We start from the raw sequence: 16422 nt of genomic DNA, 5'->3' as shown, positions 1-16422 counted from the left end.
CAGACAACGCAATTGTTGTTTTGATAAGTTTGAAGCACATCTGGGATGGCTGAACATAAGCATTGTATTCAAAGTCAAGGGCACATTCACTGCCACGAAAAAAATTAAATTAAGCTTTGTTCATCAGCATATTCATTACACATTAGCGCAGCACTGTTCATTGTACAGAATAAACCTAGTTTGAGAGTAGGAACACACCGATCCGACCTACACATAAATTGTGACCCAATACCACTGCTGAATAAATGAATCCTATACCTCAACTGGAGGCATTTTAAAGCTTTAGGATTTATCTAAACATTACTGTACATACTTAACTAAACCAAATAACGCACAAAAAACTAACAAACAGATATATTATAGTATTATGATGCTAGTTATTTAGCAATCAAATAATGTGTAACAACAGTAACAGTAACCTTAAATGCTTTTCATTCAATTTTAATAAGCAAAAAAAGGCAGACTGAGGTAAAGACTGAAGGACATATATACAGAAACTAACTATACAATTTAAGCTGTTTTTCCTAGCTTGATTACTCACAGATATATCTGTTAACAAACCCCTTCACCTTGCCGCTTGCTATGATGAGTGTATGATGTCTGTATGTTATTCTGAACCTGTAAAATGAAGCCTAGAATACTTGTGATGATTTGTTTATCATGTCTGTAGTTAACTCCAACCCTGAGTTATGAAGCATAGAAAACAGGCATGTAGCTGCCAACCGTGCAGGTGTGAGGACTGGATTGGCTAAATAATGGACGGATTCTACTTTAGATTAAGCTCTTGTGTTGCACTTGGTTCAGTTTGCACTTGTTTTTTTTCTAGACTGAAAAGTAGTTTGGTGTATATATGTCTTCACTGTGGACCTTTACCTCACTCTACCTCCAGCCTAGTTAGGTCACAAGTCCACAGAGTCTACAGTGTGAAGAGCTCCCTCTGTTGCCTCATGTGGGTAATGCGGTTTGAGATTGCTGTAATTCTATATATCAGATTTTACGAACTATAAGGCCCACCATATTATAAAGCACACTCTCAATGTATTTCTTTTTTTCTGGTCTATTTTTTATACATATGGCACACCAGATTATAAGGGGCATTTAAGTGACAATAGTAAGGAACAAGGGTGTCACTATGTTACTTTTCTAAATGGGGAAACAGGGGAAAGTGCAAAAACAAAACTGGGAAAAACATTTTCTTGGATGTTAATCTACACAGATTTCTCTCCTGAAAAAGGTTAATTTGGGTGAGTAAAGTGCTTCAGTTTGCTAACAGTAAGCTTAGATTTCCAATATTTCCAACAGCCAGTTAGCAGCAATGCTAGCTGTGGTTAGCAGCAGAGCAACACTAAAGACCCCTAAGTGTTCTGGTAATTCAAGGTGCTATTAGATAGCGTTCATAGCGTTCACATAGCTTTTTTTTAACACAGTAAACAAACAGACTACAGTCAGGTATACTGAACTCTGAATGGTGAAAGAGCTAGCGCTGTGGTTAGTGGCTAATGCTAATACTGCTCCAGTCTTGGTGCTGGAGAAACTTTACTGAAACTCCTTTATAACGCTCTCCACTTCTGCAGAGAGTCTTTACTGCTCCTTAATTGCTGACTATTAAAATTTACAGATAAGGCGCACCGGATTATAAAGCGCACTGTCGATTTTTGGAAAAATGTAAGGATTTTACGTGTGCATTATAGTGCAGAAAATGCACAGTAAATGTGTTTATCCTAAAAGCTTATATCATAACAACAATAAAATTGCGATTTATCATAGAGCCCTAGTTTGTTCGCCTTCTCTAAATGATATGTGCGTTATAGTAGCAGCTCCCGGAGCATCCTAAAAACCGAGGCTGATCAAAAGGCAGGCCTTAGTGCCTTAGCTCCACTCCGAAAATACACACCGCATGGCAATTTATGACATGTGGATGACTCAGTGTTTCTGGGCCCAGAGATCAATCTTCACTTCAAAGACGTAAATCGTGTGCCTTACTTATGTAGCCGACTGCATTGGTGGGAGAAGACAGGAAATCATCAAAGGATCTAAAAGACAGTATGCCAGGCTTTGGTGCACTACCTCCAGTACAGACATTAACACATCCAGTCATATACGCCGAGCAGACTACAGCAATCAGCAAGATGGGGGTGAGGGGGGTTGAGGAAAGGGGGGGGGGGTTGGGTGTCACTGGAGCAACAGGCAATTTCCAGTGTTTTCTATTAATATATAGCCTTTCTAATTAGTGCTCATAAGTGATAAACACATTGTTCTAGAAGATTCACCTAAATTCACCCCCGGCTTCATTCCGCGTACATCATGCACAACCTGTAGATAGTGAAGCCTAACAAAGGAAGAGTGCTTTCAGTTGTGCTATGTTTGAGGATAGAAAGAGAACACAGTGTGCGTGCGTGTGTGTGTGTGTGTGTGTGTGTGTGTATGTATGAGTGTGTATGTGTGTGTGGTGTAGATCTGAAAGCTCTGAGTGTGACAGATTTATTCCTCTCTGCTCTAGCCGGATGAAAGGGGGCCATAAATAAGGTGGGAGAGGAGAAAGCTCTCCATTGAACATAATCAAGTAGATCCTTTAGACTCACATCCGTCACTCGGGTGGGTACAGTGACAGCAGGGGGTCCAAGGTGAGTTCAGGGTAGCTGCCTTTAACCCTTTAACCTCGCTCACCTCCGCCATGCTTACACACTGGAGCTAACAGCAGATACAGTAAGTAGGGCAGGGCTGTAATTAAAAGTATCTAATACATAAGCATAAGCATGTCAGACTGGCTTTTTATATAGTCTACATACTGTGAATAGAGCTATATATAAAATAGAAGATCATACATTTTCTTATTATATTGACCATATTCTTATGCTATATATGTATATCAATGATACAATCCGTGCTTAACCTCTAAAACGCTACATTTATTATTCAGTTATTAAGTCTAACACATAAACAACCACTATTTTGTAACTGTGTAGATTCAAATAGCTTGTGTAGTCCCACAGGGTTCAATTACAGGGCCTATGAATCTGTCAATGTTTATGATACAATAGGCTTTTTTTAGGGGTTAAAGAATACTCATCCAGCTGTATCTTTCTGTAAAGAGAGTTTAAAATCATGTTTACTTGGATGATGTGCATCAAAAATATGATAATAATCCCTGTACAATGCATGACAAGTATTTAAATAAGAGTTTTTAAGAAGCTGCCAGTTAGAATAAATACTGTGATTTTTGAAAATGTATTAAACCTCCAGAGACCTTGACTTTTTTGATGTAGATTTCTCATTTTTCATAGCTATTTGAGATCAGTAAAACCTAGCATGTATTAAAAGCAAACTTTGTATTTGTTCAGGAAGTCATTTTTGCAAAAAAAAAACAAAAAAAAAACAAAAAAAACAATGTCCTCATATGAAAACGGAGCATCAGTGTTAATTTGGACAGCACATTTTGATTTAGTTTTAGTCATAGTCTTGTGACAACAAATGTCAGTTAATTTTGTCTCGTTTTTATTTTTTTAAAGCTGTTTTTATATAGTTATCGTCTCGTTTTCATCTTGAAAAAAAGGTTAATTGACGAAAACTCTAACGAAAATTATTTGTCAACGAAACTAACACTGCGGACCACAGTAGTTTATTTTAACAAAATTATCCTTGCTATTTGGGATCTGAAGGATCAAATTAGTCCAAAAACAAAATGTTAGCTTTGTAAATAAAGTAAATAAACTAGTTTTAAACATAAAATTGGATGATCATTTTTACCAGACCCATGTTTATGCCTGAAATGGCTGTAGAAACTGTTGACTGGGATTCCTGCCGTCTTGTTTCCAATCAATTGAGTGTAATGTTGTCATGCAATCACTAGATTGTATGGGCATTGGCTCTACATGAGTCAAGTTTAAATATAATATGGTTTAAATGTTGTGATATAATATTGCTACCTTTTTTCCCATCCTATTAATGCAGGATTACATATATCAAGAGTGATGGCTTCTATACTGTTCATATGGATATTGGAATGTTTGTAAATTGTATATTCCAACATTAAAAAATATGTATAAATATGTATAATGTGCCATATCTATATATATTTGGCTATATCGTCCAGCCCTATACAGTACATACACTACACGCACAGTGCAAATGAATGGTGTTTTATTTATGAATGGCTGCACAGCACACCAAGCAGTTCTCAGTGCACAGCACCAGTGATAAATTAGCATTACAGTAACTCTAAAAATACCTCTCTCAGTGCATGTAAGTGATATGTGATGGTGCAGAAAGAAAAAAAAAACATATGCACTTTTAGTCCCTGGATCTATAAAGGAAGGTGAAAATTCTCATCTGTGACTTACTTAGCCATCACTGCTTTTATTCATGTGTATAACAATCCAAAATGGTCAGCTGCCCTTTACTTAGTGTAGACAAAGATTTGAAAAAGAAGTTTAGTAACACTTCATATAAACCCTGTATTCCTAATACATTATAAATGCATTCATAATGCATTATATGACATGCATAATACCTTATAATGACTGTAATAAGTAACTGTATAATAACTCATAAGTACTTACAGAGACATTCATAACAGATTACAAACTACAAGTATAAGGGTTTATGAAGAAAGGGCTTATAATGCCTTATAATATCTGTTTATAAAAACACTGTACAATGTAATTTGGTAATGCACTAAAACACAGATTTGGTATATGTTGGTATCATGCTTTTTAAACATGAAGTAAATTTTATTTTGCCTCACTATAATGTCTTATAGAGCATTATTAGTGCTCGTTATTGGCTTTAAGTGAAGTGTGTTTTTAAATGCCTACAGTAAGGCGTAATAACATTTACTTCACGTTTAAAACGCACTTCACGTAAAGCCAGAAAAAAGAACTCGAAGCTCTATAAGACATTACAGCGAGGCACAATAAATTTTAAAAAGCATATGAAAACACTTGAAGTCAGTAATACCTGTACATAAGGCTTTATAATGTGTTATGCATTTATATAAAAACTTAGTTTGAGAAATCATAGATGCATATTATAATGCTTTATACCAAAATATACCAAATCTGTGTTATAGTGCATTACAACACTACATTGTACAATGTTTTTACGAACAGATATAAGCCTTTTCTTTATAAATCCTTATACTTGTAGTTTAAAATATGTTATGAATGTTGCGGTAAGTACTTATGAGTTATTATACAGCCTTATTACAGTCTTTATAAGGTATTATGCATGTCATATAATGCATTATGAATGCATTTATAATGCATTATGAATACAGGGTTCATAGGAAGTGTTACCAGGCGTTTTCCTATAATAACCTTTAGTGATTGTCCAAAATGTATTAAACGTTATTTAAAAAAAGCTTATTAAATGTTTTATAGTAAATCCTGTGTGTTTGACCCTGAGCAGTATACTCTGGAATCAAAATAGCACTCCGCTCTCTATGTTCTATGTTCTGTTAAGTCCTACTTGATTACTTGCTGTCACTTAGCCGTCAACCATAATTAGCATCATTAATATATCCTGACAAAACAAATCACTGTGCCAACACTGCAACTGCTACATTAACACCTCATGCTTTCATTTAGGAAGAGTAAGAAAATGATGCAAAACATGTTTAAAACAGTTAAGCCTGCTACAATTGCTGTCTTAGCTTGAACAATATATTGCCCCAGAAATAACTGCAATACATAATGCTATTGCAAATGTTTAACAATGTTAAGATAAAGTATTTCCACTGATATATTAATAATGTAACAGCATTTATAATGTAACAATGCAATTATACCTGTTAAAAAAAAGCAATGATCTTTGAATTAGTTTGCATAATGTGTATAATGTGAATGTAACAGTTGTTTTTATATCTCATAAGAAACAGACGAAGAGAAATAATCCAAAAATACTTGGGCTTTCACTAAAAATTAAGAAGTTTTAGTAACACTTTCTATGACTTTTATCTTTATTAGACTCTATACACACATTTATAACATATATTAATGCATTTATAAGACAGTATAAACATGGCTATAAATATATTCATAAAAAAATCATATTATAACCCATTATAACCATGTATATTATGCATTATAACTTCTGATTATAATACATTATAAGCTGTGCTTATAATATGTATGTTTAAATAGTATAATTATTTATCATTAATAATCTAGTCCCACAATAAAAGTCTGTCACTTTGTCACTTTACTTGGAGTACACAAAGACATGTTATAAAACATTATAAGTCACTATATATACACTATATATATATATATATATATATATATATATATATATATATATATATATATATATATATATATATATATATACATACACACACACACACATGGATTATACATCTTTTATAAATATGTATAATCATTTTTATAATGCCTTAAGAATGCATTATAATCTTTATGGCTATGATTTTAGAGTCTTATAGAGATGATATTCATAGAAAGCATTACCAAGGTTTTTTCTCTTTTTCCTGGAAAGTCGTCGTTTTGGAGACACAAGCTTTTTTGTCCCACACTGATAAAATAATGCAGAGATCAATAAGAGGCGAGTACATTTTAATTGTTAAGAATAATCACATATTGGAACTGAAATACCAAAATGTTAAATAAATAAAATTAAATCACAAGTCAGCATAATGGATAATTTACGCTAAATGTGCTCTTTTTGCAAAAAAAACAAAACAAATAATAATAATAATAATAATAATAATAAAAGAGTAAAATAAATAATAAAATAATAATGAGCAAGAATTATTAAGGTACTGTCCATATATTGTATGATGAATAGATAATAAAGTTATTATAACAGTTAAATTTCTTTGCACAGTTAAGTTTTACTAGGCTAAGCTAAAAAACTAAACTCTATGGTTATTTGTGTATTTTTAATTATGTGGTCCGTAAACCAGTATTTAATAGTATCTCGCTGCATGACTTGGAACTGCATGCCTTTATATTTGGCTATAAATCCCACTGATTATGAAAAAAAGAAATGACAGGAACAAGCGCTGGTTTTTCTACAACATTATTGGTCAGCAGCTCAAACTCCGCCAAGTTCTACTGAGCAACGCCAAGTATTATTCTGGCAAAGTGAAGATTATTTATTTATTTTTATTTATTCTTTAACACGACACTACAATGATCCCTTTCATTTTGAGAATAAGCACAATTGTTCCAAATCCTTTTAGTTATTTTCAGAGTGTCTTTAATCCCAATACAAATTCTGTTACAAGAACTTTTCTATTCCAACCACAGAGAATCTCTTCTCCTCTCTCTTCTGCTGAAAGATCTTAAACTGAATAAGGAAATCGGCCCCCACTTTCACATCACGTCAGTGTTGGAATGAATAAATGAATAAAGATTGCCTACATTTTAAGTTGTTGACTCTTCAGGAATTCTGGCATTTGTATGTAAAAGATTTTCCAGTGTGAATAGAGTTAAAGATGGATGATGTAACATAGGGTTTGTGCTATGCTAAAGGTAGCAGCTGAAAACAGGTTTGTAAATAGTTCAAAGAGAACCATGACAATGGACACTACACTTATTTATATATGTATTTCTCAGCATAATATTCCTTCTAACAGTTGTTCTTTATATTGTGTCAAAAACGGGCCAGTAAAATTGATCAAATTGACAAATAAACAACATTGACTTCCAATAAAAAGCTCATATTTTGTTATCTTGTTTTGTCTTTTTTCCACAGAGATTATAGAGGTTGATCTAAATTCCTAAACTTCCTTCGGGATAAATAAAGTATCTATCTATCTGTCTGTCTGTCTGTCTGTCTATCTATCTATCTATCTGAATCTACCTTTCAGACACACTGTATTGTCAGTGAACACTACATTACATTGTCAAGTTTTACTACTACCAAGAATACTTTCTATGAATAATTTCTATAAACAATATCTATGAAAGTTATATATAGTCTATTAGACTCTATAAACATATTACTATAAACTATTATAATGCATTTATTAGGTCTTATAAACATGGCTATACTTATTCACAATGCTAATGCTAATATGCTGATGTTAATGAATGGCACAAAATACTGTAGAATAAAGTGCATAGTAGTAAATTGTAAAATAGCTATCTACGCTATAACCGACTGTGTTCAAAACCTTTTAAAAATGTTCGGTAAATTTACAGTTACAGTTACAATTAAAGTTTAGTGATCTATAAATAAGAAATCTGATCAAGCCAACACACTCTTAAAATCTCCATACTGTATTATCATTACATTTTTATATATTACAGTTAAGATAGAAATGATCACAATGTAGTGAAAGCCTTACTTTCCATTGCCCAGTGCACACTACTAGTAACAGACGGAAACATGCTTTATTTTTTGTTCATAAAAAAAAACACTTTCTACGAATCTTGTATTCATAATACACTGTGTATGCATTCATAATGCATAATATGGCATACATAATAATGACATTATAATGTAAAGTCGTAAACTTGTATAACAACTCATAGTAAGCACTTACACTGACATACAATATGTAACATGTTATAAAGTATTAAAGAGTACTGTATGACTTTATAAAGACTTCATAAAGAATATAACACTTTATATTCAATGGTCAATCTTATATGCACAGACATTATAAGGCATTACAGCACTTTAATTGATAAAGTCACTTACAATATGTACCCTATAACGTGTTATGTATGTTATGTTGCTGTAAGTACTTGTTTACGTCAGTTATTATACAAGCTTATGACACTCATTATAAAGTTTTATGTGTACTGTGTTGTGTGTTATAAAGGCATGCATTTGTGTGATTCAATATGAAAACAGAATTCATAAAAAAGTGTTATAAAACATTAAAATCTTCTCCTAAAATAAAAAATATTAAAATTCTGCTCATAGTTTCCAGAATAGCATATGGAACCACGCAGCAGAATTAATGTTCTCTGACCATCCACCTCCATCATCTTGTGCTGTCATTTATTTGCCATGTGCATCCCAGCAGGAGCTCATCATCAAACTGAGAAATGGTAACAAACTCGCAGCAAACACAAACCGAGGCGCCATCGTTGGGGCAAAATAAGCAGCTCGCTGTATCAGAGTTGGAAGACTCATGTTTTTAATGCTCATATTTCCTCACCCTGTTTTGTCGTTTTCAAACATCTAAAACAGAGATTTTAGGCTGAATAAATTTAGATTTCAGCTGCATTGTATCATCAGTGGATATTACATTACATTGTCAGGTTTTACTACTACTAAGAATACTTGGTAACACTTTCTATGAATGTCATGTATATTAGACTCTAATAGCACATTATAATGCATTTATAAAGCATTGTAAACAGGGCTATACACATTTACAAAAGGGTAAAACACAATGCATCATTAGCTGTGTTTATAAAATATAATATATGTCAATACCAAGAACCAAAAACAAAGCTGCCTTAACAAAGCATTCTATAATATACTTGCTTTAAACCACTCATGAATTATACTTATATTAAATATTATAATAGCTTATATCAATATATAATGTTTTATAATAATATGTGTCGTTGAACCCACCAAGTCAAGTGACAGATGTCCAACATGAGGATATATTATTAAACGTGACAGCTGATGATTCTTAATGCATAATAAACATGGTTATAATGTGTAATAATGTGTATAACCATGTTTATAATGCCCTATGAATGGATTATAATGTGCTATGTTTATAGAGTCTAATATGCATGATATTCATAGAAAGTGCGAATACTTTCTATGAATACTTTCTAAAAACATACGTTACACATTATACACATGTTAATATTACATTATGAATTGTGATAATGCAATAATGCATCATAAGCTGGGATTGTAATATGTAACACATCTGGGTTAAAAAAATGATATATATTATATATTATATTATATATTATCTCTATTAATACATACCCGTCATCAACATTTTTCACTTTACTATGAGCATCAAATGACATTATAATACATTGTAAATTAATAGATTATTGTAAATTAATTATTATAATATTTATCATAGTATAATTCCTGGGTGAATAAAGTATTTACAGCATGCTTTTTGATGCAGTTTTGTTAAGTTTCTTGGTATTGACATATGACATCTTTTAAACCGCATTTACGTTATGCATTATGATCACAATCCATAAATGCACAATAAGCATGTCTATGGTGTGTATACAGCCATGTTTATAAGGCCTAATGTTATATAATGTCTAATAGACATGGCATTCATAGAAAGTGTTAGAGATGAATATATACATTAATAATAAGCCTATAAGCAAAACATATAGAGATACATTTTTAGGCACTCTTATCTTTTAAAACAGTTATTAAACATTATATAATTTGTATACATCATATAACTTGTCTTTTGAATCAACCAATGGTGACACATAATGGGAATAATCTGAATCTAAAGCAGCTGGCCTGTTGTACGCAGCAGTTTAGAAGTATTCCTATTATATATAATGTAGCAGAAAAGAAGGATTAACACTATTTATTATAAATGTAGTATTCTATATTTTATTCTACATTTTTACATTTTATTTGGCTCACATCTTCTTTAGTCACTTTAGGTTTTCTATAGTGTCCAGTTTGCTGGCGGACTTTTGACAGACTGAGACTAGGACAGCGTTCCTGTTTTAGTTGTCAGGCATGCTTCACTGCTCGAGCAAACAGGCACAAGCAAGCTGGAAGTGAGGAAGTGAGGCGCAGGTCTGTGTCTCATGTATATACAGTATGTCTCTCTCTCTCTATCAATCCCTTTCTCTGTTTGGATTTTGGATACACAAAGAGGCTAATTCTTTTCTTTTGTATTTGGATTTATGTTAAGATTGCGGGGTGTGTGTGTATATATATATATATATATATATATATATATATATATATACATACATATGCACACACTGCTGTTATGGTTGCTGCACACCTAAACTAAAAGCAAGCAGAGATCATCAGAATTCATAGAACAATGTGTGCAATGTGTGAAACAGTCCAGTGTCCAGTTTTGGGTTAACGGTAAAACAATAGAACACTTAAGAAAAAGCTACTGCACAAAAACAATAAAAAAGTTCAGGTCAAAAGCAACTTATCAGCACAAAACAAGAATACTGAGAATAACTGAGAATTTCCTCAGTTAATCATCCAGACCAAGCACTTCTAAACTATCCTAACACAAGCGCACAGCCACAAACACTGCCGTTCTTCAGCCCAAATGTAGAACTCACGCCTAATAACCCTTGAAATGGAAATGTTCTTCTCTTCTACGTCAGCTTTTCCTACCTCTCGCTGTGTTCCCTGTTAACATACCCGGGCACAGCGGTGACAGCATGACAGGTAAATGCGTTGTTTCAAGGAAGGGAAGAGAGTGAGGTGTACTTTTGAATATCACATAAGAGAAGCCGTGACGTTAAATCTCCGTAGGCACTTTCGGGAGCGGGGCGACTTGAGAAAAAAACTGCAACTTGAAGGAAAAATCAGTGCATCCTTTTCTCAATCAAGGAGCAACTCGTAGCCAGCGGATATTTGTTTCGCTTTAAAAAAAAAACCCGTAAACAGCTCGCTGCCAGCGTGCTGCTGAGAATAAACCTTAAGCAAGGATTTCACACTGTTGATGCTGAACGCTTGCGATGAACTGCTTTACGAGGAAATACAATACAATATGATTCAACAGAATAGAATAAAATAGAATAGGATGTTATACAATGCGATGCAATAGTTGAGCCGTTTCTATAGAGTTAATTCTTCTTCGCCATTCTTCTGCATTCTTCTTATGAGTGACTGTGTGTATTGTATAGGTGTTGCACATGTAAACATATCTAAATACATTTATACAGGTAAGAAACAGAGAGAGTGTGTGTGAGTGTGTGTGTGTGTTGAGGAGTGTGTGTGTAAGATTATGTGTGTATAGGAGGTGACATGGAGAGAGGGAGAAAGAGCGAGAGAGAGAGAGAGACTTGTATACTCACAGTTTGAGCTGTCAGGTCACTCAGGTCCGGCGCTGTATCAGGGGCTCATCCTCTCAGCACTTATCCCACCGCAGGACACAAAGAGAGAGAGAGACAGAAAGAGAGAGAGAGAGACAGAAAGAGAGAGGGAGAGAGCAAGAGAGCAAAAGGAAGAGTAAGCGAGAGGGAGGGACTGACAGATAGAGAAGCGTGAGAGAGAGTGAGAGAGAGGGAGAGAGCACAAGAGTGAGCGAGGGTCTTCCCCTTCTTTCCAGCTCTACGCGCTCGTAGAAGTGAGGAAGAAGAAGAAGACAGCGAGAGGAAGAGCGAGTGAGTGAGAGAGAGAGAGAGAGAGAGAGAGAGAGAGAGAGAGAGAGAGAGAGAGAGAAGTGAGATGGGTGTTTTTTCGATGCGATCTGCGTGGCGGTCCTGGAAGAAAAAGCGAGCATCAGAATGAGTGCGGCTGCTTCTTTGGCGTGCTGTGCGTGTCTTCACACATAGCTGGGAGCCCAGTGCGGTCAACCACACGCGTCTGCAGTGTGTGTGTGTGTGTATACACACAAGCACACATACATACACACATACACACACACACGCACACACAATCACTGGAAAAGGGGGAGGGATTGGCTCTGGCTGTGGCGGTTTGAACTATGAGAAAGAGAGAGAGAAAGAGGAAGGAGGGAGAGAAGGAGGGACAGAGAAAAAGAATGAGCGAAGAGGAAGGAGGAGGAGGAGGAGGAGGAGGAGAGAAAAAGCGGAGGAGGAGAGGATGCGCTGACAGCTTCATGCGAGCTCCGTGAGCCTGCGCTGACCGCTAACACAGTTTCGCGCGAGCTTTTCGCCGACTCTGACCACTAACCCAGGCTGACAGGTACTTAACGACAGAAGTAAAAAGGGATTTCACACTCATCTACTTCCTTTCCTCTTACGCCCAAAATCTCACTCACTCTCTTCAACATATGCCCCTTCTTATCTTATCATGATGCTCTTATAGGAAGCAGGCATGATGTTTGCTATCTATGTGTAAGAACTAAAACAACTGTATAGTTCTTTTGCAACAACCTGTGATGAGACTGACGGCAACTGAGAAACCCCTTAAACCTCAAGTATGAGTTCTGCCCATTAGGACTGGACGATATATTGTGATAATTGATATATTCAATATGATTTTATACAGTTTACAACTGTGACTATAGTGTAACATTGCACCAGATACCACCAGATAGTCAAGACACCCTTTGTATGTGATTTATTGTGCGGATTATGTAGCAAAAACTATGTAATTTAAAGTAGAAAAATAACAACTATTTCACCATCTCAAACATCATCCTCCTCCAGTGCAGTTTACTGAGTCAGTAAAATACAACAAAGAGTGCAATTGACTTATGTTTCTTGTAAAAAGATAAAAAATTACTTTGATTAACAGCTTTTATTTACTGTATTTAATTATACAGCATGCTGTTTATAGTGTGTTTTTAACATTATACTAATTTATGTTATTCATCCTATTATATTGTATTGTACACTATCATTTCATATCTCATCTCTCTCTCATAGACTCATTGCCTCTTCTTATGTCAGCCTTATGTCTTTCCACTGTCGCAGAGAAATGTCCAATGTCAAAATAAAATCCTGCAAGTTTTGCCAAAGTTGCAGTCTGGTCTCATCAATCTTACACCTTACCAACAGTCTATTTTCACAACCTCCACCTGTTTAATTTAAATAGCAACATTGCATCGAGTCTGAAAGTGAGGTGTGCTCAGGTACATTTTTGGCATATTGCTATCTTGGCATTGGAAAACACAGGTGTGTCACTGAATGCCATTTTTGTATTTAGCTACTGATCCTACAAGGTTCTTAGTCTTTACAAAATCATAATTTTTGAATAACGATAAACTGTCTTTAAATGTAAGAGATTAAGACTAAAGTCTAAACATCTTACAATTAAAGACAGTTTGTCATTAAAGAAAGAATTTTCAGATGTTTACAAAGTCTATTTATGTGGGATAGCATAATTTTAATTAAACTGATTTATTGGTCTCATCTAAGCAAAAATATAAAAAGCAGCTTTGTTCTGATAATTAAATGTTACATACATAATACATGCCTTTAAAGTACTTGACATTTCATAACCTAGCAAGTTCTTTATTAGCCTGTACTGCATATATGTACAGCCAGCCCTTGAATGATGGGGTAGATTTTAAATATAAAGTGCCGTAAATGGAAGGCCCCTAGTGGGTCTCAAACTATTCAGGGCAGAACACACTCCACTGATTTCAATTAAAAGACAAATTGGCCATTTGAACCCTGATCTTAACTCTGGGATTTAATTTCTCGCACGCTCCACCAAAGTCTCCACAGTTGTCTCCTAATTAAACAGCACCTTTACATCAGCATCATCACCATCATCACAGAATTCACTGCTAATGGCTGTCATTAACATCTTGTTACAGCAGGGCTGCACGATACAGATAAAATACTCGTATTGTGGTTATACTGCTACACATTTCAATAGCAATCATAGCAAATCATACTGTGTTGCAGGTATTGCTTTACCTGTGTAACACTATAATACTATACTAAGTCACACTAACTGTCCACAGAACAAAGTCAAATTCACTGTGACTGACTAAACAGCTTCCTGCATTGCATTTGCATGAGAATATGATGACAACTAATCACATTATTGACTTATTACACAATATATGGACACAACTTCAATCAATTTTGCTCAACTTCAATATTGTCCATTGTGTTAATTTCCATACAAGTTAATGTCACCAATACCAATACTAGCAGCTCTTGCAATTGTAAGTGCATAATTAACGGCTCCTCCTTACATACAGATCGGACTGTGACATGTGAAGGCATGTAGGTGTTTAAAAAAACATCCAAAAGCATTTTAAAATACATTTACAAAGCATTTAAAAATACGCTGACAAATTCTGACAATCAGTACAAATAGCCAAAAGCAACACATCTCCAGAAATTATTAATTTACTATTAATTAAAATGCCATTGTAAAACTGTGTAACTGAATAATTATGCTTGTATATTATCAATGTATTAATGGCATAATACTTATTTATTTTAAAATGACAACAATATCAATTCTCACAATTGTTTCTGGCAAAAAATATTGTCAGACCTAGTATAACCCTAAAATATCGAAGTTTTGGGAATTTGGGAATTTAGAAATCTTTTTCCGGTGAGAATGCATAATTGCACCATGTGGAAAACATGTTTAAGAGTAATTTTACTATTCTCTTTTGTAAATAAATGTAAATACATTTCTGTGTGTTATGATTAATTCTTTATTTATAAAATATCCCACTCTATCTATTTATAATGAATAAAACAATTACAGGAATGGTCATTCTAAGACATGAATACCTTCAATTGGAATACACACTCAGGAATAGGGGTGGGAAGATATATTGATACGGCAATATATCATATAGTTTTTGTTTGTGATACATTATCAATACATGTTGTGCCTTTATTTATAAATTATTTATTAATAATTTTTACGCCCTTTAATGTGACTCACTGGAGTGACTGCTTTAATTCTCCATGTGGGGGAGCTAATCAAATCCTGTTGTAATTCTCTAAGCAGACAACCCAGTGATTAATATGGGATTTCAACCACTGCAATTTGTTTGTTAACGTAAAGCAGTTTATAGGTATTTTTCAACATTAGAATAATGCCACACTTGAGAGTTAAACAGATACTGTCAGTGAATATATGCTAAAGAGACATGAGTGAGTTAAGATATGTTTGTTGTTGTACATTTTTAATATTGGTTGTCAAATAAATCCAATAAATCCATTATTCCTATTATCTGCTTGTTTATGATTATTATATCATATCATCGTAGAGAATCGTGGACAATGTATTGTGATAACATCGTATCGAGAGATGCCCTGTGAATACTACTGCTTTCATAATTTAAAAGAATTTAAACAGTCTTAGGGATCGCTGCTTTAAGCATGTGTATAAAGTGTGAACCCATTATGAGGCCACTATGTTTCTGCAGACAGATAGAGAGATGGAGTGTTTATGAAATCATTTTCATCATCTACATCATCTTTACCCAGGTCCAGCTCTGAGAGTGAGTATTCTGTTCAGACTGTGGACAGGCAGTGAAATCCCACAGGACTCGTCTCACTCCCTCCCTAATTAAATTCTACCTCGTTAGCCTGCACAAGAGGCAGGGAGAGACACTGCACATCTAAATCAAATCACATCAAATCAGATCTTTCTTTCTTTCTTTTCTTTTTTTTTTCTCGTTTTGTCTTGGTGGGTTTGTGTTTTAGCAATACCTTTTTTCAGGAAGCTGGAGCATCAAATCTTAAAGTCTTAAAGGCTCTTGAGTGCAGGATTTAGTCCAACGTTGCTACAGACATTAGTGGACCATCAGTTCATTCCCAGACTCCCATTAACACGAAAATGTACTCCAAC

At 34.4% G+C, this 16422-nt stretch overlaps 1 protein-coding gene across 9 annotated transcripts in view; it reads right to left on the bottom strand.

The window, feature by feature from the left end:
* rbfox3a (RNA binding fox-1 homolog 3a) overlaps window positions 1–12575 on the bottom strand; it is a 726874-nt gene extending 714299 nt beyond the window's left edge. For 2 of the 9 annotated variants that reach the window (XM_049465002.1, XM_022669041.2), the window contains exon 1: window positions 11979–12571. The gene's annotated coding sequence lies outside the window, so the exon portion shown is untranslated. Of the gene's footprint in view, window positions 1–11978 lie in introns of all 9 variants that reach the window. The other 7 variants (XM_022669037.2, XM_022669042.2, XM_022669038.2 and 4 more) reach the window with 5 other exon arrangements.
* Between the last annotated feature and the right edge of the window lie 3847 nt (window positions 12576–16422).

Source organism: Astyanax mexicanus, chromosome 15 (assembly GCF_023375975.1).
Source record: "Astyanax mexicanus isolate ESR-SI-001 chromosome 15, AstMex3_surface, whole genome shotgun sequence".
Classification (NCBI taxonomy): Eukaryota; Metazoa; Chordata; class Actinopteri; order Characiformes; family Acestrorhamphidae; genus Astyanax; species Astyanax mexicanus.
Note: the sequence above shows the minus strand (reverse complement) of the source record. Positions and strands in the feature narration are given on the sequence as shown.